Source organism: Fukomys damarensis, unplaced genomic scaffold (genome assembly GCF_012274545.1).
Source record: "Fukomys damarensis isolate Sample0158 unplaced genomic scaffold, DMR_v1.0_HiC HiC_scaffold_4, whole genome shotgun sequence".
NCBI classification, from domain to species: domain Eukaryota; kingdom Metazoa; phylum Chordata; class Mammalia; order Rodentia; family Bathyergidae; genus Fukomys; species Fukomys damarensis.
In genome coordinates, this window is record NW_022900916.1 from 29,235,243 (window position 1) to 29,250,196 (window position 14,954).

A 14,954-nucleotide genomic window follows, 5' to 3' on the forward strand; every position below is an offset into this window, starting at 1 on the left:
TTTTATTTTCATCTGAAACAAGCTCTTATTTAGCATATTTTTACCTTAAATCATTGAACACATTTATAATAGCTGCTTTCAAGTTTTTTGGTTTCCTTAATCTAACACCTAAGCCATCTCAGGGGAGGTAAATTGAATGCTTTGTTTTCCTTCCCTAAAAGAAGGTTTTCCTGTTTCTTTCATGTCTAGTAATTTTCAATTGTACAGTAAACATTGTGATAAGGAATTCATTTCTACAATGACTACTGTATTGAGTTTATCCTAGCACACAGTTCAATTTTGGATTGATCATGCTGAACTTGTATAGGTCTAGATTTACACTACATTAGACCAAATTCCTGGAAATCCAAAATGTTTCCGAAGACCTTCTAATTTCTCAGGATTCACCTCTAAGCTCTTGTCTCTTCTGAAGATCTTATGGAGATTTGTCTGTCTGTGGGCATCATTGGGGTGGCTCTATAGCAAGTCATATTTTAGAACAAAGTTCTTATTTCTAATCTGAGGTCTTTCTGGTATCTCGATTGGCTATGGCATTGGATAGGCTGGCCATCATGGAAGGCAACATGGTGTCTCTCTCTATTCCATTCTCACCCTGTAGCAGCTGCTCTGACAAAATTCATTGCATTCCCTTGAAGTATGCAGTCTACTGTCAGCCACAGACTTATAGAGGGCTCTCACAGTGACTTCTGGAAAGCCTAAACAGCACCTTTATCTTCATTCATCCTCTCCCCTACCCCAAAACACAGAAAGGGTGAGAGTCACACCCAGAGGAGAGGGGAGGAAAGGGGAGAAGAGGGAGAAATAACAGTGCTTTAGTTATCCCAACTCCGACTTCTGTCTCCTGGGAGCACTGTGCTCTGTTTGGGCCTAGCTCATCACACTAAAGTAAGGACAAAGTCCTCAGTGAGAGCCAGGTGATCATGGTGCTTACCTCCAAAGCATCCTTTCTTTCAGGGATCACAATTTTGTATAACCCATTGTCCAGAGTCTAAAAGCCATTATTTCATAGATTTGTCTAATTACTTATGGTAAGACATGTAGTGAGAGTCACCATTTAGTATAGTTTTATGCAGCAAGCCAGATCAATGCTAAATAAAAGTGTACAAATTTGATTTTCATCTATAGGTCTTTTAATGCACAGGACCAGCAGAGGCTCCTGATTCCTCACAGAAATGTTCCTATAGTTTTTATTCATTCACTCACTTTATTCACTCATATACAAGTTTGTCCATTCCTTCAGTAAATATTAAGAGTCTACAATGTTCCAGACACTTTTCTGGGGGCTAGGGACACAGTTGTGGGAGACCAAAAACATTCCTGCTTTTGTAGAGCTTATTTCCTGACAGAAATTGTTCCAGCTTTACTCCAAAGCAATACTTCCTCTGCAGTTATTTCTCTAAGTAGTGACTTTTTAGAGAAAGAGAGACTTATTATGAGCAGAACACAAGAATTCTAAGTTTTTTAAAACTTATATAGACATTGGTATATGTGCTTTACAGGTACTATGTGGACTAATACACATAATAAGGAAGGTGCTCTTAGAGATGAGGAAATAAAGGCAGAGATGCACCAGCTCTGTTACAAAGCTCATGAACAGTGGATGGGACTCTAACCTAAACACTCTGATTTTGCTTCTACATTCATAGTCACTGCACTGTTATATTTCTCCAAGAAAGAAAGGAGAGGAAAACATCAGAAGTGTGGGGGAAACTAGTAGTTTCTGAGCAAAAAAAATAATAGCTTTATTGTTATAAAAAAGTCAGTTTGGTATCTGAGAGGTTGTAAGTAGATGGATCACTTTAAAAGAGGTATAAGAGGAGATGGTGAGTGGGTTGGCATACTCGGGCATAATTTTTTTTCTTTTTCCCAGATGACCATGAGAAAAAAGACAGTTCTCTTAAATTTGAATCAGAAGAAGGATAGAAAGCCATTCGGAATAAAAGTCTTTAAGGTTCCTTAGAGAAGCTAAAAAGAGAACTAGCAGTGATATTATACTATCAACTTTCAACTCATGTATTGAGAACACTAGTCTCATAGATGCATCAAGAAAAAATAAGCCAGACTTAAAAGTAGATTTGGAAACTCGAACTTACATTATTTTAATAAAAACATTTTGTGTAAGTGAGAAGGTTGGCCGTGTATGTTATCATATCTTTAAGCTATTATAGTTATCTTTTTCTAGGGAGTCCTAAGTTATTAATAAGCTACCTTGACATCTCAAGACAGCTATCTAGAACTCCTTAGACAATGCCTTGTAGGCAGTACCCTTTGATAGTCCAGGGCTCTCTGAAATCTTCTTATGGAGACGCACCTGACTTTAGCAGGTAGCCCACCTAGCCTCTACCTGCCTTATTGGTGAGTCATGGGGGAGGATGGTTTCCTGTATGCTGGCTACCTCTCTTATGGTGTTTGTAGCTCCTGTTGTTTTCTATAGTTTCATCTTTTTAGATTTCTAACCTCTGATTGTCTGAGGCATGGTCTCTATTCTGTATTATTTTTATGTCTTTGTCCCCTCTTCCCACCTGTCCCATCTTATTTTTCCAATGTCAGTCTTCCAAATTCTCCTCTTACTTTTCTTACTGTGTACTTAACTCTGGTGTCTGAACAAATCTGGCTGTACAGTGGTTATTCTGGAACCTAACTATGTATGTTTGAGCCCAATATCTCCTGAGTACTATTATTTATCTTCCCACCCCCATTTTTCCCTCTGGTATCAGGGATTGAACTCAAGATATTATGCTTGCCAGGTAGGCATGGTGCCAGTGAGCTACATCCCTGGCTCCCTGTCCCCATTTTTCTCACATGTATACAGTGAGATTTTCCAGAAGCTATATGACTCAAAGGGCTATAGCAGATTGAATGCAAAATCCAAAATCCAGCTGATTTTTAAAGCCATTCATTGAACAGACTTGCTTTTAAGGGAATTAATGATTTTTTTCTCTTTCTATTTATAAGTATCTACTATGCTCAACACATTAATAGGGCTGAGGATTTAGCTCAGTGGTTCCGCCACCTGCCTTACAAGCACAAGGACCCAAGTTTGATCCCTGGTAACAACAGCACAAAAAAGTAATAAATAAATAAATAAACACATTATTAAAGAGCATAACCTTGCTGGGTATGGTGGCACACACCTGTAATCCCAGCCCTCAGGAGGCTGAGGCAGGAGGATCAGTGTGAGTTTGAGGCCAACCTGGACTACATAATGACATTCTAGCTCAAAGAAAAGGTATAAAACAATTTAAGACATGCTAAATAAATGCAATGATTTCTACTGAACGACTACTACTTTTCCTTTTTAAAAATAGTCCAAAATGCAAGCTTTATTTTAAGGACTATAACTCTCTGTTGATTGATTAGTCACTGTAATTGACAAAGAAAGTTTTCTCTTGATTTTGAGATGCTCAAATGTCCATCAGGGTGGTATTAACAGGTATCTGAACAGAGAAATATTAATTTTTTCTCAGTATTCTCTGCTCTGCAGAATTAGAGTATATTTCCCTCTGAGGCCTAAGAAAAGAAAAATCTCATTTATTTTTTAAAAAGTATTCTTCTCTGCTATATTCAAGATACTGATGTCAAGTTGATATTTTTGCATATTATGTAACCCTTAACACTTTTCTTGAATTCATACGGCCTTATGTGAATTTTGATAATGTAATGTTTCTCTTCTTCTATCCAAGATCCCTAAAGACTCCTTCTAGTATATCTTTCCAATGTGATCAGACTCGCAGTTGTCAGTTGCTTGGTCTTCTCTTTGTTTATTAGGTTTTTATTTACTATCTTCAAATATCCAGAATGTCTACTGTTTGTTAATTACTACACTATGAATGTGGCAGTATCCTCACAGAGAGATCCTGGGTCAGCATTTAGTAACCTTTTCCACATAATCCTTTCTTTCACTGCAGGATCATTAGTAGTATACTTACAGATCTTCTACATATGTTGTCTACTGTACTGGCTAGGACTTGACTTGTCAAATTATTTCCCTAGACCTGTACACACAGTAAAGTATCCAGATCAAGGTCCATCTTCTCCATATCTCACATCCAGTTTATAACAAACACAAGAGATACAGGAACCCACCAAATGGAACTTTGTAGAAACAACCAAGAGAAGATCTAGACTGGGTGGGAGCATTCTGTGGGATCACTGGTCCATCTCTTTAACAAATCATTTCATTAAAGGGACTGGGCTGTGTTAAAAAGAAAAGAGTTAAGGGACAAAACATCTAGGTCTAATGTGATGCTATGGACTAGACATTGCCTAAGCAAACCAAATACAGAGACATGTTTAAAGACTTAATATCAATATGAATCTGTATATACATAGGTAACATTTTACTCAAATCATAGTTGCTTCTATTTATTAAAAGTCTAATTAAATACAATTAATCTGTATGCCTAGGCAGTCTACTCTTTAATATTAGAAGGCTAGTATTAATATTAACTCACATAAGTAATATATAAGTAGAGTTTTCAAAACACTTAATTACTGAAAATACAGGTGCTGTGAAAAACCCAGTTAGCATATACATCTTTGCATCTGTTGTGATTTTGAAGGTGTTCTACTTAGCATATGTCAAAAGTTACAGGTAATGAAAAACTATAGATATCCTATCTCAATTCTTAGGAAGACTGATAAGGATAAAGGATAAAATGCAAAAGATATATATATAGATAGATAGATAGATAGATAGATAGATAGATAAAATAGATGTTTATATTAATGTACCCTTTTGAATATATGCTTCATAGAACTTGAGATGGATTGAACTTGAACTTGAAACAGGTGACTAATTCACAGCTCTAGTTGGGCAATAATTATTAAATTTCCTAAAACAGTACTAAAATTAAACAGTACAGATAATTCATACCCAGGTTTCCATTTCAGACCATGAACATCTGACTCTGGTACCAAGAGACTGGAAACACTCTTCACCTTATATAAAAGCGACAGTCAATAGAAATTATGATCTGAATTATGAGCAGAGAGTTTCTCATTTTCATTAAAAACTAGTTTAGGTTTTACTTTGTCTTTTTTTTTTTTTTTTTGCTTGGGAGTATGTTTTCTTAACCTATAAGTGATTCAAGGTCTCTCCAAAGAATTACTGTCCCCTTAATTATTTGAGTTGACTGAAACACTAACTCTTCTTTTAGACCTGATATATCAAGTTCAAAATGGTTCTCCAAAGTTGGGCTCATGTGTTCACTTTAAATAAAAGCTGTTTTACATGTTATTCTACACAGATGGGTTCAGTTGCTGAGAATGTTTTTACTAAAAGATGAGCTGCCACTAAATAACCTTCTGAAATTAAATTATTTCAATTTGTTATTTTCTGATACATTCTGATATTCCAACCATGTTTTGAATTCATAAAGTACCTCTTCACTCTGGGATTTAAAAGGTTCACTGAAATATAAAACCATTAATCTCCTATACTGCCTTATGAAGTCAAGAGTATATTCTAATGGTGCATACAAAATACTTCCAGAACAAGCTTATAAATCAATCATGTTTTCGGCTATATGCACAGAATACTACAATTCTCCATTTTCTCAACAGAGAAACTAGAACATTCCATGCAGAGTTTGCTATTAAATAATCTCAAGGAAGCATTTTTCTACCTTTTAAAAAAGAAACATAAGTAAATATATAAATAAGTGGCAGATGAAATTCTGAAAATGGCTTACCTATTAATGTAACTGAGAGCAACATACGTTGGCTGCTGTAATTCCTGTTTTTCTAAAACACGTGGATCTGTATCTGCAATAAAAACATAATTTTATTTTTTAAGTTTTGCATCAGAATCTATGAGGTCATAAAGTAACAGAGGATAAACAGAGAAAAAGATTAATTTAGAATACCTCTTTTTAAAGAAAACTCAGTAAGCACATTTGTTCATTCATTCATAAATAACAAGATATTGCATTACTTTTCAAGGGAATTCCAAACATCAACAGTGATAAAATGCCCATCTGTCACACAAACTCTTGCACAATCCCCCTCATAAATATTGGTTTTCACTGCTTACAGTTACAATGTTGGCATGGTTTTCAGTGGTTAATCGGCCTAAGAAAGAGAGTCTCTGTTAATTATGCTCACTTCAATGCTGGAACAAATTAGTTTCCATTGGAAAGCTCCATCAATTTGAAAATCTACTGAGTATTGTTCTTGTTCACTGAACACTTTTCTGAGTTTGGATTCATATTCTGGAGGGCACCTCTTCTCCTTTTTAAATGTATAATGAGTTTATTATAACTTTTCTAGACTCTGAATCAGAAATTCTCGTACTGGTTCAGAGTCAACAAACAGCACATTCAACAGAGAGGTTTTCCTTTCAAAGAGGCAGAATTCAGCACCATAGCAACACTTCATAATGGCGTTTCTCTAGCACAGCGACAGGAATGTACGTCTCACAACCAGAAACAATCTCATGCTTATCAGATGAAGAAACTGCATAAATATATGCAAAAATAATGTTTACATAATATCAGCATAAAAAGAGGAGGAAAGTGACTATACATTGCTGTTTTCTCAAAAAAAGGTTCAGACATTTCCCACAGATCCATTTTCACTGTAATCTTGTCTAAACCATCGCATTATTAGATGCCTTCCAGCTGCACTGGGCAGTAACACCTCCTTTGATATCATGACAGATGTTGTTTCAAGCACCTTCGCACAGGAAGTGTTTACTGTACATGGTCGATGTGAGATCCATGCACTGACTCTAATGGGCATTAACGGGTGACAGGGAAAGGGAGCAGGCATAGCGGCAGAGAATACGGTGGCAAAAAATGACAGCAGAGAAATCCATTTACAATGCTTCTGAATCCCAGACTAAAACTGCACAGCAGGGCTAGTGTTATTCTTGGTGTTAAAATTAAGAATCGCATATTCACTTTATCATTTTTCCAATGCCAAGAATTTCAGGGACACGCTATTCAGAAATCCCACTTTCTTGGTTCTTTGCCATTATAAGTCCTTGAGAGCCAAATTCTGAAACAAGAGACAAAGATTCCCTGAATGGCTCCATCGAGTCGGGTCTCCAAGTTTTGGCAGCACAAATGAGAACAGATCAGTAACTCAGCATATCCTCTCAATCTTACCACAGTTACTTATGCAATCGAGGCTGCTTCTTGATCACTGGTGTGGAGATAAAGTGAGCTATTCTGCAAATGGAGGAAACCACTCTTCAAGGGAAACAGTTTTCAAACATGACCCTAATACTCATCTGAGTTTGCTATAATCCCAATGGGCACCTAGCTTTCTCAGAGGCATGCTCTTGCTGGAAAGGACTGAGTGGAAGCATGCTCAACAGAGAAAGTCCTTTTGTGGAGAGAAATAGTCCACTGGCATGCTGAGCAGGCTACGGTACACACAGTGACTGACGTACGAAGCCTGCAGGGTCTTTCCAGGTGCGTAATGAGGTAAGACACAAGAGACCGGAAACAAAACCCAGGAAAATGAGAAGAAGATAAGAAAGAACAAGGCAACGATTACAATGGTCTTGGTGGACAATTTCTCATAAGATGGTCCACTCCAAGTGTAAGTATTAATGATTGAGGAGCTCTGCTTTTCAAGAGCTTGAACTCAATTTACTTAAAAACTATTTCTTCAAAGGGTACACTATGCATGACTTCAGAAGGCATATTTTTTGAAGGAAAAGAGCATTGTTCTGAGCTCAAAATTTTTGTATTAAGGGATTAAAAAATAAAAAGTCAATAAATATGTAAATGTTTATAACTTGTCTTTGTTCTTGTAACTGAGTTCCAATATGTTTTCCCACAAACCATCTTCTAAAGCTTTCTTTTATCCTCAAATTATGTAATTTTCTTTCTTTTTCTTCTTCTCCTCCCCTCCTCCTCCACTCCTTTCCTCTTCTCCTTCCCTTCCTTGTCTCCTTTTTTGTGTTGAGGATAGACTACAGGGCCTCACACACAGTAGGTGCAAACTAAGTAAGCACTGTACCACTGAGCTATATCCCCAACTCCTCAAATTATATACTTTCTAAAATATTTAATATTTACTACCTTTCTAAATTACACTGATTATTTTTATCTTTTTCTTTTATTTATTTTTTTATTTTTTGTACCAGGGATCGAACTCGGGTCCTTGCACTTGCAAGGCAGACAGCGGAACCACTGAGCCAAATCCCCAGCCTTATCTTTCTCTTTTATTGGTGTGTATATGTACACCTGTGTGTGTGTGTGTGTGTGCGAGTGTGTGTAATATATATATATGCGCAGAGTCCACCAAAAATGTATACACAGTTCAAGAAAAAAATCTCTGAGCTGGGAATGTAGTTCAGCAATGCTACACCTGCCTGGCAAGAGCAAGGTCCTGAGTTTGAGTCCCAGTACCACCACCACCCCCAAAAAAGAAAAAAAAACTCTAAATTTACTGAGACATCATGAGATTAATACAAGTTACTTTTGGCCTCTACAATTAGAAGAGGTGCCTAAAGTGGTGATCATTAGCTTCCAGCCATTTATTTGTACAGTGAACTGCTGCTTGGGTAACCTTGGTCATTCAGATTGTTGCACATTCATTTTCAATTTCTTCTCTAAGGGCCGGCAGTGTAGTGGGTTTTCTGTGATAAATGACATCCTCTAGGGTCTCCCATGTGATGGTAACATCATTTGTTGAAAAAACACTATACTATTTTTCTTTTCCTGGAATGTGTATACTTTTTGGGTTCCCCCTTCTTCCCCCCATTTACTTTATTTTCTACTTTAAGTTTTTATAGTTTGGATCTTGAACATTCTCCACAGGCCCCTGTCTTAAAGGCTTGGTTCTTGGCCTGAGTGAGGTACTGGGAAGCAGTGAAACCTTTAGGAGGGCCCCCTGGAAGAAAGGTCGCTGGGGGTGTACCCTTGAAGGGGATAAAGGGACCTGGCCCTCCATTCTCTGCTTCCTGGCTATCGTGAGATAAGTGGCATTCTTGTCATAAGCTTCCTGCTATGATCTTCTGCTTCACCACAGACCCAAAGGCAATAGGTCCAAGTGACCACGGACTTAAACCTCTGAAACCAGGCCAAAGCAAACATTTCCTCACTATAGATTATCTTGATTATTGTGTCACAGTCATGGAAAACCGAGTAATACAGAAAGGCTCTAGTGTGTGTTTAAGAAAAAGCAAAGGAGTACTTTGTATAAAATTCTGCAGTTCTCTGACACTCAAATAAATGGTCTCAGGCCCTAACATTAAAAAAAACTACATCACAAAGAATAAACAATGTTCAGGATTATACTGCAAAGTAAGATTTTGAAATCTTATTTTCTTTCTTACTTTGCTTCACCATATTCCATAATATATGCAGATTTATGCTCACAAATCCTCGTTATAAGTGGGAGAGAGACTTCTAAAAGTTTTCAAATGTTACCTTCTCCATCACAGAAAGACTATCTGGAAGCTTCTTAGGCAGAATTCGCCTCTTTTTTTCCTCCTATAATGCAGATGTTGATAGCCAGTCAGAGAGAAGAACTTCCAGACAGACGTCTACCAGGCCCAAATTCTCTTTTTCAGGTTAAATGCTTCTGTGGACAACCTTTAGGACATTCACTTAAGCTTTGAGAGTTTAAAATGAAATGAGGCACCTGGTGGCCACAAGTCAGTAGAGGCTACCACAAGTGCTACCAGAGGAGCTGCATCAACTACTGGTCTCAAATAAACATCACTTCCATCACTCACTTCTCGGCTGGCTGCTGTGTGGCGATCATGACTCACCATGTGATGGATTTAATTACACTCCTGAGCTCTTCACATGCAGTAAAAGTATAACAGCTGCCTTTACTATTTCTCCCTCCCTGACAGAACTGTAGCTGCCTGATGCTAAACACTATCTACAGAGACAGATTTGAGAGACAGAGATTAGGAGTTTTATAGGACAGTTTCCCCAGGTACCACACAGTGACATTCCTCTTGTGAGGACTACGAAGAAGAGGGAGGAACATTATCAGATTGAACTAGAGAGAGTCTAACTATCCCCTGGATATTACTGAATTCAATGAAAAATATCTTTATACTATGTACCATGTCATTCAAGACATTTTCTGCATATGATAAGTTGCTACAAGGAATCTATTACAAAATAAAACGGTCAAAGCATTTAGCTCTCTAGATATTTCTTTAGTTTGTTCCAATAAAATGTGGAACTAGAACATTGGCTATAATTGTCTAGAGGTAGAATCCACTTTAATCAGTGGTCTGTGGATAGAAACACTTGAATTCTTCGTGGCCACATGATGCTCCTTAAGCTGGCGATTTGGCAATTTCTATAATGAGACTATCCACAGCTACACAGAGCACCACTCTCCCACTTTCATCTTACTCTGAAGTGACATTCAGATAAACTCAAACTTTTCCAGCATGGCAGGGAGGAGCGAAATACAGCAATCACAGAAATTCTGCTTCAAGCCACCCCTCTCTCCTCCTTGCGTGTGAACAGACTTCAAGTTGACTATTAAAATGTATCGGAAAGCACTCACGTGATAAAAACCTATCAGCTTACTTCAAAGTTTGTAAAAAGGGCACCCTCTACAGTGGATGACAATGTGTTTTCTGTCACTATAACCCTGGGGTAATATTCTGAACATACAGCTCTACGACAAGGACTTAGCTATTAACATTAGACGCATGTACAAGTAGAAACTTTCCATAGGTTATGGGATCTTAGGGACTCACAGTTTTATAAACTCAAATGAATCGTGAAAGGCTCTGCTGTCACTGCACTAGCTCCCACTGCTCCTCAGGCAGCAACAAAAAGTAAGAGATAGCAGAAACTAGGAAAGGAACATTCAGAGCCCCTTTTATTAGGAACTGGAATTCTAGGTGACCAAAGAAGGTTGGACACCACTGACCATTCTGTTCGATCCATGAGGCCCATGTTCAACCACTGTGTCATGTCTTCAGCACTGGGAACAAATGGCAACCAAGGGTCTGGTTTGCAACATTTCTAATAAGTAGCCTGTTATAGTACAATCTTCAGTCCCCCCATCCCTTGTTTTTTTTCAGACAGGTCTCACTATGTAGTTGAGACTGCTCTGGAACTCACTATGTTAGCTCAGGCTGGTCTCAAACTTATAGCAATCCTCCTGCCTCAGCCTCCCAGCTCAATCTTCAATCTTACACAAAAACTCTATCAGCATTATGTGGTGGGTCAGCCAATACTAATTAATGAGACCATTGACTTTGGCCAATGGTTTTCACTAGTCTACCTTACAGGGATTTTATATACTTGGAACTACTTATAATTTAAGAAAGTCGGAAACCAGCTGCATTGCCCCTCAACAAAATAAACTAGGACCCCTTTGGGCAATGAGCAATCTGTGGGCTGCGAGGCAAAAGTGAGGGGAAGACAGAGTACGTCTCTTGAGAGACCTTCTAATTCTGTTTTCCAAACTCTAGTTATTTTCTAAGTATGCATGGCAACTCTGGGGGGCCTGAGAGTATGTGGGTGGGAATGCATGGGGGAGGGGTGCAGCCCTAGAAGACCTTGGAGAGGGAAACACCCATCCAGCCAGATGAGCAATTTTGAAGATCTGGGCTAGAGATATTACTTTGTCTTTGGAACCCTTCAATGATTTCAGTAATAACTAATGGGTGCAGTCTCTTCTCAGCCTTCCCCCAGCTGTTGAACTTGTAAAGCTGTAGGGCTTCAGAATTTGTTCGGTGAAGTTTTTCACAGCATCGTGGGTGGAGTTTGTCACACCTTTTCTTTATTCAGCACCACTTCCTTCCGGCCACCTGTTTATGTCACTGAAGGGACATTGCCAAGGACCATCATTTTTACCCTTCCATATTTGCAGAAGTGAGGAACTTGTCCTAACTGTTTTCACCTCTCTCTAGCACTCAGCTCAGTGCCTGGGATGTAGGAGAAGCAAAGTAACTGCTGAATAGATATGCTGATCAATTAATTTTATGATGAGAAATTGAAAAGTATGGGCTAAATACGGTAGATTCATCAAGAGTATTTTTTTCCTTCATCATTCCAGATCTCATTAAAGTGGAAAGAAAGAAAAAACTTACTAATGATAGAATAAAAGAGGGAAGGGACACAGCAGATAAGCCATTTCAATCAGTATTGTGGATCATGGAAAACTGATACAGGACTAGAAAGAGCCTTAGAGTATGGAGAGTTACAATCTCAAGTACCTGAAGTAGGGGAGACACACAAGCAGAGCTGAGCCCCCTGCAGAAGCCCTGACTTGACTGACATCCTAGACTTAGAGGTACCTGCTACAGCAAAAAGCAAGAAGATCAAGGCTGAAAACTATTTAAAATGTTGATTATCCAGGGACATTGTAGAAGGACACCAAGCACAGTGGGGGAGAAGGAGAAGGGAGGGTACAGAGATGAAAACAGAGGTTACAATAGTAATGTGCCTACTCCATGGCTCTCAAGAATAGCCAGTAGAGGCCTCTTCCCTGATTCAGTTTAATGGGCACAGAGAAAAGACTGCCATACGCTTACATCTGGTGATTCTCTAATTAAATGTTCTTTCTACAGTTAAAGCTCAGGATCAACAAACTATCCACATCACCATTCAAAGATTATCAGCTTTCTATAGCCTCAGTCTTAAATATGAGTCAAGAACAGTCAAGGAATGATCAATAGACACTGGAGGAAAAGTCTTGAACGTGAATGAGAGATACTAAAACAAACAAATGAAGAAGGCAGGAAAGAAGGAAGAGGGGGAAGGAAGAAGAAAGGAAGGAGAGAGGCAGATACAAGCAGAATAACAAGCAAACAGAGGCCTAGGAGGTTGTATGGCATGCCTTCTTACACAGTACCAGTAGGGCCAGGACCCGCGTCCTGAGTGCTATGAGGCCAGCATTCTGACCACCGCAAAGGTGGTTCATCCTCTGAAGTCAATTCTTTGCTACTATCAGTTGTAACTGTCCATCCAGATAATCTTTATAGATTTCTTAAAAACCTAGTAGTTTTGTTACAACTTTCACTCTACTTTTAAGAATAAATTTGTGGAACCAACAAATTAAAAAGACCAACTTTTAATTCATGGCTAGTTTACTTCAGCCACCAAAATAAATATTTCTTGCTGGTGTTGGCCTTAGAAAAAGATTCTATGATTGCATGTAATCAGTCTTTGAGTGGATTAACTTTTTCTTAGTTTATAGACAAGTTACTTGAAACTTTTTCCAAGTCATAATTTCCATTACAAGGAAGTCAGAGCAGATTACAGTGAGTTTCTTACCTTCCCAAATTCAATGTGAAATCCAGATGTAGTTAAGTGTTGCCATAAACTTTATGAGTTAAATATCTAAATGCTGGAGACACTGTGAACACAATAACATCATCTATTAAAATAAGCACTCATGCTCACACTCACAGACTGAGTTTTTCCGACACAAGTGAATGAACAAACATGATTAGATCAGGAACTATTTGGACAATGTTCCAGGAGACTAATGTATAAAGAAATAGCATGTTGCAGGCTTCTCTATTTATGGCATGGCCAAAAGGTTGAAGTTATCTGACAGATCCTTTGGACTAGGATGCTTTCTAAGTGTTTACCAACCCATCAAATACATCAATGAGCACTTGATTTTTTTTCCAAGTATAAATTATGTAGCCCTATATCTATGACTATGATCTATCAATCTATACTCTAAAGTGGGACCCAGGTTTAGTAATCTATCCATGCTCTATCTTTGTTATCCTTAACAAGAGAACCTGCCAGAGACCATCATGCCTTCTAGGTATGCTTGTGAAGTGTACAGCCTATAACAGCAGTCCTGGAGACTGGACTGGTCATCAGTCCCTGGGTGCTGGATAAAGTTATTTCAAACTGGAATAAGGCCCAAAATTTTGGCTCCCTTTAGCCCCCCATGTATACACATACACACACATACACAAATATACATGCCTACTTGAACATGAAAGGAACTTGATAATAGACCTAACCAATAGCTGGAATAAGGCCCAAAATTTTGGCTCCCTTTAGCCCCCCATGTATACACATACACAAATATACATGCCTACTTGAACATGAAAGGAACTTGATAATAGACCTAACCAATAAGCAATCTAAAAGACCCTAAAGAAGCATCCATGTCAGCCTTGCCCATGGAAAGAGCCTACTCAGAGATATGTATAACAGAAGATCATTGATGGTAAGTGAGGCTAAATGACAGAAGAAAAGGCAGTAAAATGAGATGCCTGAATTCCTCTCTTCAGGGCTGGAAGGAAATACTGGTTTATGGATGGAAGACATTTCACTCTTTCTGTCTAACACTGTTTGCCCAAGAAATCCTAACTCTCTTCCAAGGCTTTGGCCCATAGGTTACTTCTACTGTATGTTGTACAAGATAAATATGCAAATCTGTCTTATCATACCACTAAAATTGTAGTCCCTTAAGGAACTTGGTCTTAGAAGCCACAAATCCTAAGCCCAGGGATATGTCAATAACCACTGCCCCACTCTGATGTTTGCTGAGTAACTCAGGAATATCCTGGACATGCAGTGATACCCAGGACATGGAGATAAGCATCCAGTTCAGACATCTTTAAGAATCTGACAGCAGGAGAAGAACAGAGATCCAGATGTAATGACTATAACAGCATATATATAATTATATATAAAATTATATATATAATTTTATAATATACATATATAATTTTTAACATAAATATATAGATGATCAAGCCCAGACATTCAGTGTATTACAAAATGATAGAAAATTCAAAACAGGGGAGGTAGGGCAGACAGGGCTAATCTGGGAAGGCATTAGTGATGAACAGAAACCGTGGAAGATTTTGAAGGGAGTAAGAAAGGGGAGTCAGCCATTCATAGGTGAAGTCTGGAAATCTAGTTTGGCATTAAGGTTGAGGGTTGAAGTCACTGGGTACTGTGGAAAGGTAGCAGGACTGAAGAGTCAATATTGATTAGTTACAGGAGAGTTAGTTACAGACACACTTCAGGAGAGTGGTT

At 38.3% G+C, this 14,954-nt stretch overlaps 1 protein-coding gene across 1 annotated transcript in view; it reads right to left on the bottom strand.

Moving 5' to 3' along the window:
- Jazf1 (JAZF zinc finger 1) overlaps positions 1-5,761 on the bottom strand; it is a 144,052-nt gene extending 138,291 nt beyond the window's left edge. Inside the window, exon 1 of the mRNA XM_010628281.3 lies at positions 5,694-5,761. The gene's annotated coding sequence lies outside the window, so the exon portion shown is untranslated. The remainder of the gene's footprint in view (positions 1-5,693) is intronic.
- Positions 5,762-14,954: the final 9,193 nt, after the last annotated feature.